Genomic DNA, 23,840 nt, shown 5'->3' with positions numbered 1-23,840 from the left:
GAAAAAGAAGTACAAAGTCTCAGGCCCCACCCCAGACTACTGAGTCAGGATCTGCTTTCTAGCCAGATCACTAGGTGATTCATTTGCAAACTAAACTCTGAAAAAAAAAAAAAAAAAAGGATACAGGCAGCCATCACTATTGCACCTTGTTCCTAGCTGGAACATGGTTCTGATGCCAGTGCAACAGTAGCTATCTTAGCATATGAGGCAACAAGCCAACAGGCAAAACATGGAGGAGCATACGAAAGAAGCAGCATGAGTCTGATGATACTGTGGAGCAGCTGAACAAATGTCAGCATTCATCAGCCTCTAATCTCTTGTTTTATGAGAAAAAATAAAAATTTCAAGCAACTGTTAACAGCGATTACTGTCACCTACAGCAGCAAAAATTTCTTTACTACTGAGTTTACAGACTTCCTTTACAACTATAATCATTTTTTCCATATTTTCTCATTTATTTCAATATCATCATCATCATGCCCCAAATCCTTCAGACTCCAAATGTTGAGTTATCACTGGATATGAAGGGCAAAGAAGGCATCCATCTCTGAGTCCTGTCAATCTGTTCAAAATGCCTCAATCAAATCAATAAGGATATCGACATAAATATTCCAGTGTTTACATTAGCCAAAAATGGAAAGGATCTTAATTGGCTGGCAGAGATAAATCACGATAAATAATGAATAGCAAATGAAATAGTGACTAAAGTTTTGTACATGAATGTTTATTGATGTGGAACAAAGCTAAAGATAGACTTATACATAAGAAAATTAAGTTGGAAAACTATATTTTTTAAAATTAAAGATAGATATAGCACATGCATAGAAAACCTATCTAGAAAGCTATTCCCCCAGATAGCAACAACAGGTAACCCTCAGGGTTCTGGGTACTCGGATTGACTGTTTCATTTAAAACTTTTGACTATTTATAGTTTCTACAGTAAAAACATACTGCATGTACAATAAGAAAAAAGGTTTTCTTGGGTTTTTTGTTTTGTGTTTGGTGTCTCTGACTCATCCCTGTCTCTCCATTCTCCTTCCATTACCAGCATCCAAGAAAGCCAAGGTGACTGAAGTTACCACCTTCCAATGCCTCCTCCACCTCTTATCTCTGTTCCAACCTATACCATACTCAGCTCTCTCATCATCAACATTCTTCAGGTTACTCCCCGATTTAAAATTAACAATGACTGGTTTCTCTAGGTATAAGCTCCCAAAGTGTTCAACAAGCATTCAAGGGCAGATTGAACAGACGTCTGAGTTTATTTCCACTCATTCCTCTGCTCTTGTCAGTCCCCAAACATTCCTTCCACATGGCACATTTAATCCCACCTCCGGTTCTTTGCTCTGTAGTTCTGACCTTCTGGAATGTTCTCTCCAACTCTTCTGACAATCCAAACCCTTTACATTCTGCAAAGCCCATCATATCCTTTCTCATCAGCCTAGGCCAAGCAGGAAACTCCTGGGCTGGTACCTGGATCATGAGGGAGGGAGCTGATCTATCTAAGCCTGGCATTGGGAGGATTCAGAGGAGAGGACAAGGTTCAAGTCTTCTGGGTCTGCAGAGCAGGCACAGAATAAAAAGACTTCATGCCTAATTGCCAGTCTTCAGCCTTTCCCACACATCCTCCCATCGAGAGCAGCAGCTCTGTGTGGTCTAATTACTCCAAAGTGATTCTGAGCCTCTCCTCTGGGGACCACCGTCTACCTCCGGGAGCATTAGACAGGGCATCCTAGTCCCGAGGGTAGTACAGTCCTTCTCCTCAATAAACCCTGGATATTTTCCTTCTCTCTGGAATTTTCTAGGCCAGGAGTAGTAAATTCAAATGCCTATGTGGGGCGAGCAAGTGATGTGAGTCAGCAAAATAAATGCAGGTGTGGGACAAGAGGGAGTCCTGTGGACTGAAGGAGTTAAAAATGTGCAAGGAGGCAACTGGAACTGGAAACCAACCTCTTATGGTGCAGGAATGCAAGCCAGTGCTGCTACAGCTCCCACTTTCTTAACACAGGCAGAAAGTTTAGAAAGCCTCCACTAGTAAAGCCATGTGTGAACAAAGAATGTCTCTGGTCTATGTTTGGTCCAACAAGTCCTGGTTTGTGACCTCCAGCTCTGAGGTTCAAGCAGGGCCACCAAGTTCAGCAAGGCCAGGTCCCAGCAGCAGCAACTAGTTACTATCTTCACCTTACACGGGATGATTGCTACCTATGGGGGCTCCACAGAGGTGGCTTTATTCTCATAACTTTGCACTGAGTCAAGGACCACTAAAGGGTCCTCTCTTTCTCGTCCTTGGACAGTTAACTCTGTCCTGGGTTGGAGTCTGGCCAGGGACTAATTGAAGTCTGGATGCCCACAAGTTCAAAGCTTTACCTTATTACTCACATTCATAATTTATTTTCCCATCTTAAAATTCTCTTAGCTTATAATATTCGAGTCTTATGCATGAATCTATACTTCACATACTCTAATAAAAAAGCTCCGAGGACTTTTTCCCCCAAAGGTGCAATGTATTGTTTTCTAAAGTCTGAGACCTTCTGCTGTACCTAGTTATATGTTTGATAAGTTTTAAATCCTCTTAACATTTCTATCAGGAGCCTTAGAGGAAACCGCACTCAAAATTCTTGGTTTATTGTTTTCTTAAGGGGAATCAAGGACTCTGAGAAAGAGAGATCTTGTTCAGATGAACTTTGATGATCTTTGAGAAAGAATTTGTCATTTTCCCTCATACGTCCTGCTCACCTGTTTACCTGTCTCCACCAATGGACTGAGAGCTCTTTAAGAGCAGGGACCAGCAGGTGTATCCACCCCAGAGGGCTCACAGGCAAATCTAGGGTCTGGCACATTGTATTTACTTGATAGATACTGGCTGAATATTAATAGCATTATTTCAGAATAAGAAACTCTCTAAAATTTTCTACAACTCAATAAGTGTAGATGAAAAGAAGCAGAACCTGGAAAAGCATTTTTATGGCAAATGATTGAGTGCCACAGACCACCAGAAGGAAGGACTGCCAAACTCCTACCATGCAAATCCTGGAAAACAATATGGCTGAATGCTTCCCTATATGATTAGCCCAAACTAGAGTCTACCTTTGTGAAGTGGCATAAGAAATAAATCTGCACCATCTGTATGGTCCCAAGGCCCTTTGTCTCCCATCACCCATGCTCTATAACAAGACAAGAATGTCATATTTGAAAAGATCTTGTTGGGTTAAAATAACAGAAGTGACCGTAGTAGTAGGAGGAGCAATAGTGTTGGTGATGGTGGGATGGTAGAGATGATAGTTAAAATAACCTTTGAAGGCTGACTTGACACCAGATACCATGTATTCAGCACTTCCGCAGATGATTTTATTTACATCTCAGAACTCAAGGAGGCATATGTGACTGTTTCCCCGCATTTCACAGATAAGGAAACCAAGGCAGAAGAGGTGACAGTAGAGGCTACATGAAGTGTCTTAGATGTGCAAGAAGCCAAGCACCATCTTAGCCTATTACACTGCCTCCCCTGCAAAATACAGCACAGACATGGAACACACAGACCCCTGTGAGGGTCCATGTGTGGCCATGAAGGGCTCACTACAGCCAACATCCCTGCAGCACACAACCTAAGTCAACAGCACCAAAACCAATGGTTAAAAAAAACAAACAACTGGAAAACAAACAATATCTACTTTTGGCACAACACAGACCTGCAAAGAAAATACCGGGGAGAAGAAACGGTAGGGAAGAGCAAGAGGAAAGAAAATCATCATTATTCTTTCTCTCTATGGTGGCCCCTTGTAAATCCTTCCCTTCATAAGTAAAATAAACAAAAGAAAACCAAATACTGTATGTTCTCACTTATATGTGGGAGCTAAACATTGCGTATACACAGACCCAAGGATGGGAACAACAGACACTGGGGATTTCAAAAGTGGGGAGGGAGGCAGAGGGACAAAGGTTGAAAAATGACTTATCAGGTGCTGTGGTCACTACCTGGGTGATGGGATCGTTAGACACCCAGAGCTCAGCATCATCCAATATACCCTTGTAACAAATCTGCATGTGTACTCCATGAATCTAAATTAAAATTTTAAAAATAAGTAAAATAAAGCTGAAATTAAAAAAAAAATAAGGATTCATAGGGCAAAACTGAGAATCATTTCACTCCATGATGCAGCACTTTTACTTCACCAGACAGTTGCCATTCTGGGCTGTTTTCAATTTTAAGATTGTGACAATGTTTTAGAGGAGGAAACTATTAAAAATGTCATTTTCAAGCATGGGTATTTTATAAAGGTCATTACTAGCAAACGTGACAATTACTTCAGAGGCATTCCTTACTATAATGTCATAATTCAATATTTGATCATTCTGATTTCAGCTTTGTTCAGTGAGGCTCCACTCTGACTGAGCTACTGACTGCTGCTGAGCTTGTGGTCTCAATCTTAATACTGAGGGCTATAAAACTGTCTGCTCTGGGAAAGCGTAAATTTAAGGGTCCCCTGACACAAATCCTTCCAATGTTACACCATTATATTAGAGTGGATTCATAAACCGTTAGATACTTCAGAGCTTAAATATTAGTACAGAAACATGTTACAAAAAGAAACTACATTTTGGATTCTTAAAAGACATTTTAGACCTTAGCCAAAAAAAAAAAAAAAAAAAACCTCATTCAGTTATCACCTAGGGGACTGGGTATTTTATATGTTCAAGGATATTTGCTAATTAATCAAATTTTATGATACTAGTATCTAATATTCACAGACATGAAGATGAATTACATAATTAAATTGTTCAATGTTTTTCCGTACTTATGAAAAATATCACCCAACAAAGCCAAAAAAGAGAGAAGATAAAAAGATACTTTTAAAACACACTAGTACAAAAAGTCTAACAGATAATATTTTATGTTTGCTGTAAGCATTAAATATTGTTATTTATATCATGACAAAAGCTGAGTGTATTTCAAAAATAGAAAGTTGGTACAATAACAGAAAGTCCCTTTTGAGAAGTGTCTGTTCATATCCTTCACCCACTTTTTGATGGAGCTTTTATGGGGTTTGTTTTTTTTCTGTAAATTTGTTTAAGTTCCTTGTAGTTTCTGGATATTAGACCTTGCTACCAAGAAACATGAAAAAAAGCTAATCATCACTGGTCATTAGAGAAATGAAAATCAAAACTACAATGAGATACCATCTCATGCCAGTTAGAATGGTGTTCATTAAAAGGTCAGGAAACAACAGATGCTGAAGAGGATGTGGAGAAACAGGAACACTTTTACACTGCTGGGGGGAATGTAAATTGGTTCAACCATTGTGGAACACAGTATGGCGATTCCTCAAGGATCTAGAACCAGAAATGCCATTTGACCCAGATATCCCATTACTGGGTATATACCCAAAGGATTATAAATCATGCTGCTATAAAGACACATGCACAAATATGTTTATGAAGCACTATTAATAGCAAAAACTTGGAACCAACCCAAATACCCATCAATGGTAGACTGGATTAAAAAAAACGTGGCACATATATACCACAGAATACTACGCAGCCATAAAAAAGGATGAAATCAGGTCCTTCGCAGATTGTGGATGAAGCTGGAAACCATCATTCTCAGCAAACTAACACAGGAACAGAAAACCAAACACCACAGGTTCTCACTTATAAGCGGGAGTTGAACAATGAAAACACATGGACACAGGGAGGGGAACATCACACTCCGGGGCCTGTCGGGGGATGTGGGGCAAAGGGGGGGGTAGCATTAGAAGAAACACCTAATGGATGAAAGGCTTAAAACCTAGATGATGGGTTGATACATGCAGCAAACTACTATGGCACATGTATACCTATATAACAAACCTGCATGTTCTGCACATGTATCCCAGAACTTAAAGTACACTTTTTTGAAAAATAGAAAATCCCTTTAATTTAGCCCTTTTGTAAGATTAAAAGAGAAAAAGTATAATCCCATTAGATACAGTAAAAAAATTCAGTAAAATTTAATCATAATTTATGAAAACATATCTTAGAAAACTAGCTCTAAAAGGAAAAAAAACTACACCAAATATAATATTTTGTTTTGAGATGTTGAAATCATTCACTTAAAATCAAGAACAAGAATGTTTGTTCTCACCACTTCCATTCCACATTAAACTGGAGGTCCTTGCCTATGCAATAATGTAGGAAAAAGAAAAGAAAAGTACAGGAATTGAAAAGGAAAAAGCAAAGCTTTTCTGTTTATATACCAATCCCACCCCAAATAAGAGACAATTTATTAGAATTAATAAAGGTTTAGCATGGTTGCCAACTGAATACACAAATAAAATTTGCTTTATTATGCAAATATCCTTAAACGCAAAATTTAATTGCATTCCTACACACTAGTACAAAACAGAAAATGCAGTTTCAAATATTTTAATAGCAACAAAATAAATTATCTAGGAATAAATCTAATAAGATTTTAAGAAGAAAATTACAAAATTTTACTGAAAGACATTTAAAAATATTTAAATAACTGGAAAGAAATACCATGTTTGCTAAAAAGACTATCATAAAGATGTCAGTTAAGCCTAAATTAACCCTCAGTTTCAAAATAATTGCCATTAAAATAAATATTAGCTACAAGTTATTTTACATTTATTTTGGTTTTTATTTATTTTATTTTTTAGAAATAGAGTCTTATTATGTTGCCCAGGCTGGTCTCAAGAGATCTTCCCACTTCAGCCTCCCAAGTAGTTGGGACCACCAGCACATACCATCACTCCTGACAATTTAGAATGTTTTTTTCTTTTTTTTTTTTTTAGGAAAGTGAAAAAATTTAATTCTTAGAATTTTTATTTTATTTTATTTTTTAAATTTTTTTATTTTTTTGCTTGTCTTTTTTTCTCTTTTTTCTTTTTTTCTTTTGTTTTTACAATTGTTATTTTTTAAAAATGAAAATATCCTTTCATTCTAGTTTTAAAAATTAGCAGTTGTTTTATTCCAAAATAAAAATTGACAAATTCTTATAATTCAATAAAGAACCAGATTAAACATTTGAAAGTGGTATTTGTGATTCTTCTAAATTGAATCCTACTTTAAAAATCCCTTTACTTTAGCCACTGTCACCAGATGAAGAGATACCAAGATCCAACACAACGCCTGCCCAAGATGTTGCCAGCAGGTGAGTAAATAATTAAAACCAGGTCCTAAAACCATATAGCTAAAACCAGCTCCTAAAACCATTGAAAGAGATATTCAAAAGCAACTTTTAAAGAAACAACAGAAGATAAACATGCCAAAAATATACCAAAGGGAAGAGGAGACACAACATTCAATATTGGCTTCTCTTAAGATGGCCCTGAGTTCTTTAATAATATATTTTTGGACAAGAAAAGATCTTTTTAAGGCTGAAATTTTTCAGTGCATTAAGAAATTCCCATTAGTGCAAAAGAACATTGTGTATTTTAAGTTCTTAGTATTTCATGTGGCTGCTTGGACAGAATAGGAAAAGAAATACTGTAATTCCATGGGACGTCTTTATGCAGAGACATAGGGGCCACCATTTTGTTTCAGTTAAGAAAGCCACTGGAGTACTTCACATAATTTAATAAATATTCCTTCAAGGTAAAGATCATAAGCAATACAGTTCAAATTTGACATTTTATTACAAAAATGTCTATTTTTTTTAAGATTATAATATGGATCAATGGTAATAATTTTAGTAACTAATATTCCTCAAAAGCATAAAATATCCTCATAGAATCTTTTTTATAAAATGAAAATAATTTAATTTTTTCTAAACATAAAATTCCTACCTTCATATTATAAACAATGTAGAATATACAGAAAATTACAAGTAAGAAAATTAAAATGACATTTAAACCCTCTGTGCCCAAGAACAATCAATGGCAACATTTGATTCACCAATACAGATCCTTTTAAAAATATATATTCAAATATATGCTTTACAGTTTTAAAATGTGTACACTTAAAACTTCATATTATAAACTCTACTTTTTAATCTGATTTTTCTGGTTGAACAACATTTCGTGAATGTGTTTCCATGTCTAGAAGTACATCGAATTTTAATTAATTTTATAATATCTTCTGGATATTGTGATTAAGTTTCTCCCTTTGTAGAACATAGTTGAATAAACCTTTTACAACTGGATATTTGACAAATACTTTCTGATAATGAAAACTACCTGTGGGAGAAGAACATGAATCTAACTATTAAACAAATGGAATAGTTCTACCATATGAGGAATGGCTATTGTTGACCTTGAGTCCAGGGAGAGCTGCCACTGAACCATGAGTCAGCCTCCCTGCCAAAGCCCCAGGTCTCACCATTGAGAATACAGTTAAAATACAGAGGAATTTATTTTTTATGTATGTCAGAAGAGAATTAACTATTTTAAAACTTTTCATTTAAAATTAGACAGCTACTCTCAATGAAATTACACATGTACAAAGTCAGCCTCAAAAATGATCTCTTATGCTGAATACACTTTCCTGGTTTTATTTTCTTTTAGTTCACACTATACCAGCTAGAGCTGTGCAGCAGGAACAAAATGTGTGAAAAAGTAGAAGGGCGTGTAGATCTTAGATGGTTCTTTTAAGATGTTCCACGGTTAAAGGAAGCAGAGAGTATCAGATTCCAGGGCTGCTAGGCTGAAAGCTGATGTTCTACAGTGGGTGAAGAAGGGGATTAATGACTTGGAGCGTGTTTGTAGAGAGAGGAGGAAGAAAACACAACTGGAAGAGAGACTGAAGTCATTGTAATATCCAAATCTGATCTACTTGCAACACCAATTTAAAGTAGCTTAGCAAAATGTTAAAAAAACAACAACAACAATATTTTAAAACACAAAAAACATGAAGCTTTAAAACAAGTCCATCAAAATAAAATTAAGGACAAATGTGCTTCTCTGACACTCAGATGCTTCTCTGTGCTCTCCTTGGCACATAGCAGCAGTCAGTGAGCAGAAGGTTGAGAGCCAAACCCTGAAGCTCTGGAAATAAAAGCACGGCAGGCTCAGAGGGCACCTTCTCCTGAATGCTATTCTACATTTCCTTGTGCAGAAAGAACAAATAATGCCTGTAGTAAAATTTGTGAGAAAGATGCAGAACCAATTTTTATAAGGTGTATTGAATTTTTAAACTTTATGTTGAAATACTTATAGATTCAGAAGCAGTTGCAAAGGTAGTAGAGCGTGGTCTCATATGCCCTTCACCATTTCCTTCTGATGTTTTCATCTTACATAACTATACCCAATAGCAAGGCCAAGAATCTGACCTTGGCACATGTGCTGAGTTCTATGCCCTTTTATCACAAGTGCAGACTCCCATAACCACTATTGCAATCAAGACAAAACATTCCATCACCACAAAGCGCTCCCTCAGACTACCCCTTTATAACAATCCTTTCTTTCTTACCCTTAGCAACCACTAATTTATTATCTTAGAAATTTTGCCATTTCAATAATGTTATATAAATGGAATTCTACAGAACTTGATCTTTTAAAATTGGCTTGTTCACTCAGCCTAATGCCCATGAAATACATCCAAATTGTCATGGGTATCAATTGTTCATTGATTTTTTACTGCTGAGCAGTATTCTAAACTGCATTACATCCATGTCATAGAATACTGCTCAGCAGTAAAAATGCATGAAGGACATTCATTTTTACTCATCTTATGAGGGACATTCATCTCATGAGGGCCATTTTGGTTTTTTCCAATTTTTTTTTTTTTGGAGAGTCTTGCTCTGTTGTCTAGGCTGGAGTGCAATGGTATGATCTCAGCTCACTGCAACCTCTGCCTCCCAGGTTCAAGCAATTATTGAGCTTCAGCCTCCCAGGTAGCTGGGGTTACAGGCACGCACCAACACACCTGTCTAATTTTTGTATTTTTAGTAGAGACGGGGTTTCACCACATTGGCCAGGCTGGTCTCGAACTCTTGACCTCAGGTGATCCACCTGCCTCAGCCTCCCAAAGTGCCTGGATTACAGGTGTAAGCTACCATGCCTGGCCTGTTTCCAATTTTTGACTATTACAAATAAAGCTGCTGTGAAAACCATGTACAGGTTTTTGTGTGAATAAATTTCCATATCTCTGGGATAAAGGCCCAGGAGTGCTATTGTGAGTTGCCTGGTAAATGTATATTTAGTACAAACTTTTTCAAACGTTTTTGAAAATTCCTTTTTTGAAAGTAACATTTTTCCATAATGGATTACTTATCTGGTGAGTTAACGGGGCCTGGGGTCAGGTAGAGTAGAAGGATTAAAAGCATTGGTTACAAACAAATCAGTTTTAAAACTAGGAGAGATATTGCTTCTATGGGCCTAATTATAACACATGGGCACAATAATATGTGTAGGTATGCCTGCCTATACCAGGAAGCACCAGGACAAGTTGGGGAATTCCCATTTCTATCTTTGCAATGATACTGGGGTGGTAGGAAGAAATCAGGGCTAGACCATTTATTGTCCAACATACTGAAAAAATTCAGACAATTTCTTCAAGAGCAAAACTTTTAGACAATAAAATATGACATGTGCAGGCATGGGGGTGCATGCCTGTAATCCTAGCTACTCGGGAGGCTAAGGTGGGAGAATTGCTTCAGCCCAGGAGTCTGAGGCTTCTGTGAGCTATGTCGAGCTTAGGAGAAAAAATTCAGTAATCAATTAATGTTAGTTCCTCCTCTCCAAAAGTATATTGGGTATTCAGAGATATATTACGGAATTACTACTCAGAATAGTCATTCCACTCTGCCTTTTTAAGGACATGTGTGATGTAACTGAATATGACAAGAAGGCAATCCTGAGCCATCCTAGGAGACATCCAGACGGAGGAGACCCAAGGTTAGGATAACTCAGATGGCATGTCCAGAGTTGTCTGCCACCCTCTACAATGCACCACATAACTAATTCATTTCCTTGTTTCAATTTCATAGCATTAGAATATGTGGATAACACCCTCTAAGCATATAGTGCCTTCCTGACTTAGAGTTGCTAGTGAATGTGTATTTTCCCTAAATCTTTCAGAATTCCCCACCCCTGCCCAAGGTTTCTGAAACACAGCAAACATTTCACAAGACACAAATGATAGGACTTGGAAAGCACAAGGGAAGAATGAGGCATGACTTACCTAAACCCATAGATACCTTGAAGGGAGTTACCATTCCCTATTTCCTTTCCCTCCCTTGGATTCCAGATACTTTCTCTTTATGAGGAAATATTCGAAGTATGTTAGCTGTAAGTTTTTGTTAACTGTTTTATAGTGGAAGATTTTGATGTACAATGGATAAGACCATCAAAAATCAGTAAGATAAAACCTACCCCAGTGAAAAAAGTGGGTAAAGTTTGTAACCAGGTCATTCACAAAAAGAGTAATATAAATGTCTACTAAGCATGTGAAAAATATTTAACCTTGTTAGAGATAAAAGGAAAACAAAATTAAAATAAATGGATGCTTTTATTTTGCTATCAAATTGGCAGATTATTTTTTAAAAAGATTATACTTTTTGAATGCCAAAATTAATGGGAAACAATATATTTTTATTTTTTTAAAGTAATGATGGAATTTCACTTTGTACCCAGGCTGGTCTCAACCTCCTGGCCTCAAGTCATCCTTGCCTTGGCCTCCCAAAGTGCTGAGATTACAGGTGTGAGCCACGATGCCCAGTATGAAACAGGGTATTCATGATACCTCAGAGCACCAGTCTACAAGACACTTATTAATTGCAGAGAGAAAAATAGTAAACAGAAATATACTTCTTTAAAAGTGTTTGAAACCACAGGTAAGGGAATAAATCAACAATATGTACCTCCTGGTATGATTCACTAAGGAAAACACAATATTTTGCCTGTGCTCTTCCTATCAAAAATGCAGAACCATGAACATAATTATAAAGAAACATCAGGCAAACAGAAATTGAGGAATATTATACGAACTAACTGGACTAAACTCTCTAAGTGTCAACATCAGAAAAAAACAGACTGAAATATTTTTTCCAGATTAGACAAAAGAGGCATGTCAACTAAATGCGATTTATAATTCTGGGTTAGAGTCTCCAGCAGCACAAGGAAGTTAGTGAAGCAATTACTAAGATTTGAATAAGGTTCACAGATTTCACAATACCTCCTCATTTTGATAATTGTACTGCAGTTATGTATGATGCTGACATAGGAGAACATGGGTCAAGAATTTTTTGAACAATCTTTGCAAATTTTACAAAGTCTGAAATTATTTCAAAATAAAAAGTTAAAAATAAAACATTAAAGATAATACTTGATGCTGTTTATTCATAACCCAAATGTTCATCAACAGTAGAGTGGATTGGATAGTCATGTATTCGTTCAACGAATTCTACATGGCATGAAAAATGAAAACACTACTGCTACACATCCTATGTAATTCCATTTATGTGAAGATCAAGAAGCAATGAAAGAAGCTGGGCACGGTGGCTCATACCTCTAATCTCAGCACTTTGGGAGGCCAAGGTGGGTGGATCACTTGAGGTCAGGAGTTTGAGACCACCCTGGCCAAAATGGTGAAACCCTGTCTCTACTAAAAATACAAAAGTTAGCTGGGTGTGGTGGCAAGTGTTTTTAATCCCAGCTAATCAGGAGGCTGACGCAGGAGAATTACTTGAACCCAGGAGGTGGAGTGATGAAAAAGGAATGTTAATAGAAATAGAGATAGAGGGGGGTATAGTGGTTGCCAGGGGTGAGAGTGGTATCTGACTGGCAGGAGCCTGAGAGAGTCTTCTGAGTTTGTGGGATTGTTTTATATCTTCATTTGGGTAAATAAAGATGTAGACATATAGTCAGATTTATCAAGCTGTACATTTAAGATCTGTACATTTAGTATATGAAAGCTATGATAAATAAATAAAAAATAAAGCTAAAAAAAGAAGATAATACTAAATGCTAGCATTGGGCCAGCAGTTTGGGTTGCTGTTGGGAGCAAAGACTGATACACATCTTCCAAAAAGGCTATTTGGCAGCAAGTGTGAAAGGGAAGGTATAAAGAACCCTAAAATAAGCTTGTGAATATCTGGACTCAAGTTGAGATACAAAGATAAACATTGAAACAATCTAAACATATACATTAGAAAATTGCTTTTTTAAAAAGATACAACCATATGATGAATTGTTATGCAACTATTAAAGAATATTCAATGATGTTAGAAAAACGCCCACAAGCAGCAGAAAGCTAATTCTAACACTGCATATGCAAGCATGTTCATAACTCAAATATTCTATATGTGCACAGAAAGAAAAGGAAGCAATACTCTAAAATGTTCATATTTGGTCTGAGGTGCAAAATTATGACAGAATTGTTCTTCTTTATACATTTTGATGTCTTTCACTATTCCCAACATAACCATGTATTTACTTTACTAGTTGAAAAGGAAAAATTTAATTTCAAAAAAAAAAAGTGACATCTTCCCAGAAAAACAAAAACAAAAACAAAACAAAACAAAACAAAAACCTGTGATGGTTAGTACTGAGTGTAAACTTCATTGCACTGAAGGATACAAAGTATTAATCCTGGGTGTGTCTGACTGTGTAACGCTCCGGCATTGTCTAATTTATCATGGTGTCCCTAGAAGTGAAATTATTAGGAAGCCTATTGCGTTCCTACTTAATTTATACAAGCAGAAAACTTCTAGGTCAAATGGACAAAAGACAAACTTGAATTATAAAAACAGAGAATCACAGGCCCTCAATCAATTTCCAGACTTGAGCCAGTTTACAGACCCAGAACCCCTTGAATGAAGGGGAGGCTGGGTCCCCCGGAGGAAGGACACCATGACATTACTGACAATTTATGCAGTGAATCTTTCTCCCATCCTCCCCCAAGGAGACCTCTGGCCTTTCACGAGCGTAACTGTGCACTGGGGAAAGGAAAATGATCAGACATTTCAGGGAATACTGGACACTGGCTCTGAGCTGACGTTGATTCCAGGGGACCCAAAATATCATTGTGATCCTCTAGTTAAAGGAAAGGCTATGGAGGTCAGGCAATTAATGGAGTTTTAGCTCAGGTTTGACTTACAATGGGCACAGTGGGTCCCCGGACTCATCCTGTGGTCACGTCCCCAGTTCCAGAATGCATAATTGGCATAGACATACTTAGAAGCTGGTAGAACCCCCACATTGGCTCCCTGACTGGTAGGGTGAGGGCTATTATGGTAGGAAAGGCCAAATGGAAGCCATTAGAGCTGCCTCAACCTAGAAAAATAGTGAATCAAACACAGCGTCACATCCCTGTTGCGAAGATTAGTGCCACCACCAAGGACTTGAAAGACGTAGGGTTGGTGGTTTCCGCCACATCCCTGTTCAACTCTTCCCATTTGGCCTGTGCAGAAGACAGATGGATTTTTGAGAATGACAGTGGATTATTATAAGCTTAACCAAGTGGTGACTCCAACTGCAGCTGCTGTACCAGATGTGGTTTCATTGCTTGAGCAAATTAACACATCTCCTGGTGCCTGGTATGCAACCATTGACTTGGCAAATGCCTTTTTCTCCATTCCTGTCGATAGGCCCACCAGAAGCAATTTGCCTTCACCTGGCAAGGCCAGCAATTTACCTTTACTGTCCTATCTCAAGGGTAAATCAACTCTCCGGCTTTGTGTCATAATCTTATTCGGAGAGACCTTGATCGCTTTTCACTTTCACAAGATATCACACTGGTCCATTACATTGATGACATTATGCTGATTGGATCCAGCGAGCAAGAACTAGAAAACACACTGGACTTATCCGTGAGACATTTGCATGCCAGATGATGGGAAATAAACCTGACTAAAATTCAGGGATCTTCTACCTCATTAGAATTTCTAGGGGTCTACTTGTTTGGGGCCTGTCAAGATGTTCCTTTTAAGGTGAAGAATAAATTGCTATATTTGGCCCCTCCTACAACCAGGAAAGAAGCACAATACCTAGGGGCCTATTTGGATTTTGGAGGCAACATATCCCTTATTTGGGTGTGTTACTCCAGTCCCTTTACTGAGTGACCTAAAAACCTGCCAGTTTTGAGTGGGGACCAGAACAGTAGAAGGCTCTGCACCAGGTCCAGGCTGCTGTGCAAGCTGCTCTGCCACTTGGGCCATATGACCCAGCAGACACAATGGTGCTTGAGGTGTCAGTGGCAGATCGGGATGCTGTTGGGAGCCTTGGGCAGGCCCCCATAGGTGAATCACAGCAGAGGACTCTAGGATTTTGGATCAAGGTTCTGCCGTCTTCTGCAGATAACTACTCTCCTTTTGAGAGGCAGCTCTTGACCTGTTACTGGGCTTTTGTGGAAACTGAATATTTGACCATAATCCATCAAGTCACCATGTGACCTGAACTGCCCATCGTGAACCAGGTGATTTCTGACCCATCTAGCCATAAAGTGGTTCATGCACAGCCAAATGAAAGTGGTATTTATGTGATTGGGCTTGAGCAGGTCCTGAAGGCACAAGTAAGTTACATAAATGGCTCAAATGCCTATGGTCCCCACTCCTGCCACCTTGCCTTCTCTCCCCAAGCCTGCACTGATGGTCTCATGGGGCATTCCCAATGATCAGTTGACAGAGGAAGAGAAGACTAGGGTCTGGTTCACAGATATTCTGCACAATATGCAGGCACCACTCAAAAGTGGACAGCTGCAGCAATACAGCCCCTTTCTAGGACATCCCTGAAGGACAGTGATGAAGGAAAATCTTCCTAGTGGGCAGAACTTCAAGAAGTGCACCTGGTTGTACATTTTGCATGGAAGGAGAAATGGCCAGATGTGCGATTATAAACTGATTCATGGGCTATAGCCAATAGTTTGGCTGAATGGTCAGGGACTTGGAAGAAGGATGATTGGAAAATTGGTGACAAATAAACTTGCAGAAGAGGTATGCAGATGGATCTCTCTGAGTAGTCAAAAACTGAAGGTATTTGTATCCCATGTGAGTGCTTACCAATGGGTGACCTCAGCAGAGGAGGATTTTAATAATCAAGCGGATATGATGACCTGTTCTGTGGACACCACTCAGCCTCTTTCCCCAGCCACCCCTGTCATCACCCAATGGGCCCATGAACAAAGTGGCCATGGTGACAGGAATGGAGGTTACGCATGGGCTCAGCAACATGGACTTCCACTCACCACCAAGGCTGACTTGGCTATGGCCACTGCTGAGTGCTCAATTTGCCAGCAGCAGAGACCAACACTAGGCTCTCCATACGACACCATTCCTCAGGGTGATTGGCCAGCTATCTCGTGGCAGGTTGATCATACTGGACCTCTTCCGTCATGAAAAGGACAGAGGTTTGTCCTCACTGGAATAGATGCTTACTCTGGATATGGGTTTGCCTATGCTACGTGCAATGTTTCTGCCAAGACTACCATCTGTGGACTCAGGGAATGCCTTATCCACCATCATTATATTCCACACAGCATTGCCTCTGACCAAGGCACTCACTTTACAACCAAAGAAATGTGGCAGTGGGTTCACGCTCATGGACTTCACTGGTCATACCATGCTCCCCATCATCCTGAAGCACCTGGATTGATAGAATGGTGGTATGGCCTTTTGAAGTCACAATTACAATGCCAACTAGGTGACAATACTTTACAGGGCTGGGGCAAAGTTCTCCAGAAGGCTGTGTATGCTCTGAATCAGCGTCCAATATATGGTACTGTTTCTCCCAGTCAGGATTCATGGGTCCAGGAATTAAGGGGTGGGAGTGGAAGCAGCACCACTAACCATTACCCATAGTGATCTACTAGCAAAATGTTTGCTTCCTGTTCCTGTGACATTATGTTCTGCTGGCCTAGAGGTCTTAGTTCCAGGGTGGGGGAACTGCCACCAGAAAACATAATAATGATTCCATTAGACTGGAAGTTAAGATTGCCACCTGGACACTTTGGGCTTCTCCTACCTTTAAGTCAACAGGCCAATAAAGGAGTTACAGTGTTGGCTGGGGTGACTGACCAGGACTATCAAGATGATACTCCACAACAGAGCTAAGGAGGAGAATGCATGGAATACAGAAGATCCATTAGGGCGTCTCTTAGTATTACCATGCCCTGTGATTAAGGTCAATGGGAAACTACAACAGCCCAATCCAGACAGGACTACAAATGACCCACACCCTTCAGGAATGAAGGTTTGGGTCACTCCACGAGGGAAAAAAACACACGACCTGCTAAAGTGCTTGCTGGAGGCAAAGGGAATTACAGAATGGGTAGGAGAAGAAGGTAGACATCAATACCAGCTACAACCACATGACCAAGCTGTAGAAACCAGGACTGTAATTGTCATGAATAGTTCCTTCTTTCATTAAAAACATGCTTGTGCATGTATATACCTGTACTAAGAAAATATCTTTATTTCCTTGCTCCTTTATCATGTCACATAAGATTTATGGACTTCTCATCAGCATTTAAGTATTGTTAATTTTATGTAATCGTATTTGTGTTGGGGATTGGTGAGTTTCCTGTTGTATGAAGGATAGTTGTCTTATGTTAGGCATAATTATGACCTTATTATTGTCTTTATATGAAGATTATGTACGATCTCGGGGGATTTGTATGGGTTCAAGTTGGCAAAGGGTGGGCTTGTGATAGCTAATACTAAGTGTCAACTTGATCAGACTGAAGGATACAAAGTATTGATCCTGGTAGTGTCTGTGAGGGTATTGCCAAAGAAGATTAACATTTGAGTTAGTGGGCTGTGAAAGGCAGACCCACTCTTAATCTGGGTGGGTACAATCTAATCAGCTGCCAGCTCAGCTAGAATATAAGAAGGAAGAAAAATGTAAAAAAAGAGACTGGCCTAGCCTCCCAGCCTACATTTCTCCCATGCTGGATGCTTCCTGCCCTTGAACACTAGACTCCAAGTTCTTCAGTTTTGGAAATCATACTGGCTCTCCTTGCTCTTCAGCCTGCAGATGGCCTATTGTGGGACCTTGTGATCATGTGACTTAATACTAAATAAACTTCCCTTTATATATACATATATATCCATTCCATTAGGTCTGTCCCTCTAGAGAACCCTGACATATACACAAACCAACTTCTAACAGAGCCTCCTTCCATTTGTCAAGCTTTAAAAAAAAAAACTTGATGTTGTATTTCACAGCTACCCGTTAGCTATCTTTCACCTAAGCCCCTTCTCCACCAATTAAGGCCTGGTTGTCACATTACCCCAGAAGCCTGTGTATTTGCCACCATACCTCTTTCTCCTAGCCACAGGAATCTTTGCTTTGATGGGCAATTTTTCACAAAATTCTATGGAAACAAAGTTTTTGGCATTTGGAGAAATCAAAACATACCCAGAGATGACAGAAAGGGCATTTCTTATGAAGGCATTTACCAAATAAATGGTATTAATAAAGTAACAATGAATGGGGTATTTTGTTTTTTAATTAAACAATAGAGGTATAGCACTGCCAATGAGCAATTGGGGGAGGAGGGGGCAATATTTAAAATGGTTGAAGGAAACCACTGCCCCCTTCTGCAAGAATCCCAAGCCTTGCCCTCAAGATATTAGGTGGTTGGTGTCTTCCCTTTTCATCCATGCTGGCCCAAAGCCTCAGGGACTTTTTTGTTTGTTTCTAAAACACTTCACCGCCTTTTGGCTCTCTGAGCAGCACCATGGCGGTTGGCAAGAATAAGCGTCTTATGAAAGGCGGCAAAAAGGGAGCCAAGAAGAAAGTGGTTGATCCATTTTCTAAGAAAGATTGGTATGATGCGAAAGCACCCGCTATGTTCAATATAAGAAATATTGGAAAGACGTTAGTCACCAGGACCCAAGGAACCAAAATTGCATCTGATGGCCTCAAGGGCCGAGTGTTTGAAGGTAGTCTTGCTGATTTGCAGAATGATGAAGTTGCATTTAAGAAATTCAATCTGATTACTGAAGATGTTCAGGGCAAAAACCGCCTGATTAACTTCCATGGCGTGGATCTTACCCATGAAAAAATGTGTTCCATGGTCAAAAAATGGCAGACAATGATTGAAGCTCATGTTGATGTCAAGACTACCGATGGTTACTTGCTTTGTCTGTTATGTGTTGGTTTTACTAAAAAAATGCAACAATCAGATATGGAAGACCTTTTATGCTCCGCACCAACAGGTCCACCAAATCTGGAAGATGATGATGGAAATCTTGACCTGAGAGGTGCAGACAAATGACTTGAAAGAAGTGGTCAATAAAGTGATTCCAGACAGCATTGGAAAAGACATAGAAAAGGCTTGCCAATCTATTTATCCTCTCCATGACGTCTTCGTTAGAAAAGTAAAAATGCTGAAGAAGCCCAAGTTTGAATTGGGAAAACTCATGGAGATTCATGGTGAAGGCAGTAGTTCTGGAAAAGCCACTGGGGATGAGACAGGTGCTAAAGTTGAAAGAGCTGATGGATATGAACCACCAGTCCAAGAATCTGTTTAAAGTTCAGACTTATAATAGTGGCAAATAAGAAGTCTTATTTGTGGCTGGGCGTGGTGGCTCACGCCTGTAATCCTAACACTTTGGGAGGCCAAGGTGGGTGGATCACCTGAGGTCAGGAGTTCAGGACCAGCCTGGTTATCATGGTGAAAGCCCATCTTTATTTTTAAACACAAAATAAAATAAAAATAAAAATAAAACACTTCACCAATTAGTTCATACTGTGCTTGTAGCAAGATTGAGGGAGACAAAAAACATGAGTTCACACATCTGTGCACTGAGACATTGTCCTGTGCCTGATAAATGTGTGCAATTATTATGTGTCAATTATAAATTCAAAAATTAATTAATCAAAAAATGCAAGTCACAGTCTGGCCTTGATTTTTCAATATTTCACTTTCGCAGTATATGGAATGTGTCTCACCAGGTGAGAATTAATAAAGACCCGTGGATGCCCCAAATTTTAGCATTTTCATAGATTCCTAATATAGACAGGAACACTCTCGATGCGTTGCCTGGAAACCGTGACAGTGTTTTCTCACAAGAAAATCTCCTGCTGGATTAAATGCAAGAATGCCTTTCTTCAGGACATAATTCTTATCGAGACCACAGAGGACTTAATCATTAACAAAAACTGTGCAAGAGGAAGTGAAAGTGCGTTTTAAAAAATGCAAATGTCTTGACATCTTAATTAGAAGTCAAAAAAGTTAAAAATCACACTAGGCCCGCTGTCCACAGCCTTCCTAAAACATAGTTATTGAAACACATTTTTAAACTTGTCAGATGTTTCACCATTAACTAACTTTTTAGCAATAGCTCCCATCATCAGCAGGAAGCAAAGCAATGAAAAAGTTACTCATTAATCAAAACCCTCTATCAGTTTCCTGGATAAAAAGGAAGGAGCCAACACTGAAAAAAAAAAAAATCATCAAGCTACAAGAAGATACATCCAGGCCAAGTGTCCAGGGATAAGTTACCTCTGTTGTGAGAGGAAAGGACAGGTGATCATATTTCTGCCAAGTCAGAAAAGGGTGAGTTTAGCACACCCTTCAAGCTTCCATTCACCAGGTAGGATTAAGTACCTGCCTGCTCCGGGCATGTCAGGCCCTGAGGATACGCAGGTGTGCAAAGGGTGCTAACTTCCTCTCCCCATTGTTCTTCCTCACCAGCCACCATTCCCAATGACAGCCAGAGAAATAATGACCTACTTGCAATTATGTGGAAATCCTTCAAAGGGACCAGCACATTCTGGTTACACTGGGAGATCCCCACAGGCTCCCTCCACAGAGAGGGGTTTTTGATATAATTCCTCAAGAACTAAGAAGACTTTTCAGGGACATGGATGAATCTGGAAACCATCACTCTCAGCAAACTGACACAAGAACAGAAAACCAAACACTACATGTTCTCATTCATAAGTAGGTGTTGAACAATGAGAACACACGGATACAGGGAGGGGAACATCACACAATGGGGCCTGGGGTTGGAGGGCTAGGGGAGGAATAGCAGGGCGTGGGGGGATTGGGGAGGGATAGCATTAGGAAAAACACCTAATGTAGATGATGGGGTGATAGATGCAGCAAACCACTATCATGACACGTATGTATCTATGTAACAAACCTGCATGATCCACACAGGTACCACAGAACTTAAAGTATAATAAATAAATAAATAGAACTAAGAAAACTGCAGCAGCCACACAGCCAGCTTCCTTCCTAAGATCCCCTCTGAGCCACTCTATCTTGAAACACAACCTTTCCTCTAGCTTCTCACGTTCAGTGGGGTCTGTCATTCTCAAGTCTTCTCTTTTTCCACTCAGAAATTTTTCTACTGCGTATCTTTTCTACAGACTTTTCATTCCCCTCTCCACCTCTGGCTTCTGAATTCCTATTGTTTCCTGTGTCTTGAAGCTTCTGTTTCTTGACAACCTCCCTCTTTTCGATGAGGTTTGTCAGAGCTCTACCATTTATGCCCCTGTGTCTGAGTCTTGAGTTCAGACTCACCAGGGAGCAACTTGATTGTGTCTGTCAGCTACTATATAATATGTATGATCTTAACTGGATGAAGTCCCCATGCCAAGCCGTGTCACAAAATGCTGGCCAGCCTATAGCAGGCTGCCTTTCACTCCAGGGCTGTTCCCTGACACAATCGGCTTATAGTCATAATCATGGGATCCTATGATTCAAAACATAGCAACCTCTGTCTTAAGAAACCATTTGTGTTTTTTTTCCTCCTAAGGCATCTGTGAGTGAGAATGACAACAGGAGTACCATGAAGAACCCAAAACAGACACTAAAGTTTGATTTCATGTGAGTCCTGTATTTGTTGCTGCTTGAATCTAACACCACTATTTCTTAGTCTTCACCACTGGGCTCCCTCCATACTCACACAGGCACCCCCATCAGTCCTGCACAGAGACACCCCGAGATCCCTCTTAACACAGTGCTCCGAGTTGCCAATTCTGAGTTGCCACCCAGGATGAAACTGAATGCTGTCTTCTTGTCTATAGGATAAAGTCCAAATTCTGCAGTAAGCCACATTAAGGCTTCAGCCTAAAACTCTGGCTGCAGCCCCAAACGGCAGCTGTACTATCACATCAATTTCTTTATGCAACCTACACTGGATGGATTTCATTTCTCCTCTCTAGTGCACTCTCTGCCTTTCTCCAGGGAGGCTGACCCTGATGGACTTCTTCAGCCAGTTCCCAAGCTCCATGACTGTAGACTAAATTTGGTTAAAGTGGAACACTGGTAGGATATGAGAAAAAGAGCATATAGAGAATGAGCTTGAGATTTGATCCCCTTCCCTCCCCACAACTTCCTCCTTCCTGGCTGTGGCTGCCTTTCTTTACTAAGGACCTCAGCTCTGGTCAGGGAATCCCCTCTGCCATCTAAGCTCTCAGTGGGTCTGGGGTTACTAGAACCCTATTCCCTGTTCTTGCTTTTTTAGGCTGAAGTTGCTTGCTCCAAGATGCTTCATTCTCCCAAGCTGGTTTTCTTCCAACCCTGCCCACATCTTTGTAAATGGTCCTTCAGTTACCCCCACCTTGTAAAATTTTTAAATAGACTATGGGGATGGGGCAGGGTCTCTGTCACCTAGATGAGAGTGCAGTGGCATGATCTCGGCTCACCACAACCTCCCTCTCTCGGGTTGAAGCAATTCTCATGCCTCAGCCTCCCGAGTAGCTGGGACATTAGGTGTGCACTACCACGCCTGGCTTATTTTTTTATTTTTTGGTAGAGGAGGGGTTTCATCATGTTGGCCAGGCTGGTCTTGAACTCCTGACCTCAAGTGATCCACCCGCCTTGGCCTCCCGAAAGTGCTGGGATTACACCTCCTGACCTCAAGTGGACCACCATGCCTGGCCTAAATAGACTATTTTTAAAGAAAAGTTTTATATTTATAAAAAGATTGAAAAATAATACACAATTCCCATATACTCACAGCCTTCCTTATACTCTGTAGCCAGTTACCCCTATGATTAACATCTTATGTTGGTATGATACATCTGTTACAATATTGAGACATTATTATTAACTAAAGCCCATACTTTACACATACTTCCTTATTTTTTTACCTAATGTCTTTTTTTCTGTTCCATGACCTCGTCCAGGACACTAGATAACATTTAGTCATGCCTCTTTAGGCTCCTCTTGAGTTGTGACAGCTTCTCAGAATTTCCTTGTTTTTAATGACCTTGACAGTTTTGAAGAGTACCAGTCAGGTATTTTGCAGGATTTCCCACAACATGTAACAAGAATACATAATTTCGATATGCATCAAGAGAACATGATGTCATATGATTTACCACTGGTGATGTTGACCTTGATCATCTGGCCAAGGGAGTGTCTGTCAAGTTTCTATACTGTAAAATTACTTTTTTTCCCCCTTCTCTTTCCATACTGCACTCTCTGGAAGGCAGCCACTATGTGTAGCCCATGTTTAAGAAATAGGGAGGCTGGGTGTGCTGGCTCATGCCTGTAGTCCCAGCACTTTGGGAGGCCAAGGCAGGAGGATCGCTTGTGCCCAGGAGTTCAAGACTAGTCTGGACAACATAATGAGACCCTGTCTCTATTTTTTAAAAAAAGAAGAAGAAAAGAAATAGAGAGCTATGCTTCCTTCCCTAAAGGTGGAATCGAGCCTATGTTCTTCAAGAAAATTAAGGTAAAATATACATAAAATGTATGATTTTAACCATTTTTAAGGGTTTCAATCACCCTTTTTAAGTTAGCCAACTATTTCCTGTTAACACTCCCATGCTACCCACACTGAACTTGTCAACATTCACCAAAAATGACATGTGTCTTTATGTTCTAGCACAGGAGAATCCAGGTCAAGAAAGAGTTTCTCTCATTTTTGCCTGTGTGATTCCTACTCACTCTGTAAGTCCTAACTCAAGACTTCAGTGGGCTCCCCTGGGGAAGGTGAGTTACTC

At 39.7% G+C, this 23,840-nt stretch overlaps 1 protein-coding gene and 1 pseudogene across 4 annotated transcripts in view; one reads left to right on the top strand and one right to left on the bottom strand.

Moving 5' to 3' along the window:
• Positions 1 to 23,840, bottom strand: part of SGPP2 (sphingosine-1-phosphate phosphatase 2) — a 254,247-nt gene that overhangs the window by 113,297 nt on the left and 117,110 nt on the right. The gene's annotated exons all lie outside the window — the stretch shown is intronic.
• Positions 18,605 to 23,840, top strand: part of LOC108309127 — a 10,057-nt pseudogene continuing 4,821 nt past the window's right edge. Inside the window, exon 1 of the transcript XR_001827179.2 lies at positions 18,605 to 19,439. The product of XR_001827179.2 is annotated as a 40S ribosomal protein S3a-like (transcript). The remainder of the gene's footprint in view (positions 19,440 to 23,840) is intronic.

This window comes from Cebus imitator, unplaced genomic scaffold (assembly GCF_001604975.1).
Source record: "Cebus imitator isolate Cc_AM_T3 unplaced genomic scaffold, Cebus_imitator-1.0 Scaffold91, whole genome shotgun sequence".
NCBI lineage: Eukaryota > Metazoa > Chordata > Mammalia > Primates > Cebidae > Cebus > Cebus imitator.
This window is presented reverse-complemented; position numbering and strand designations above follow the sequence as displayed.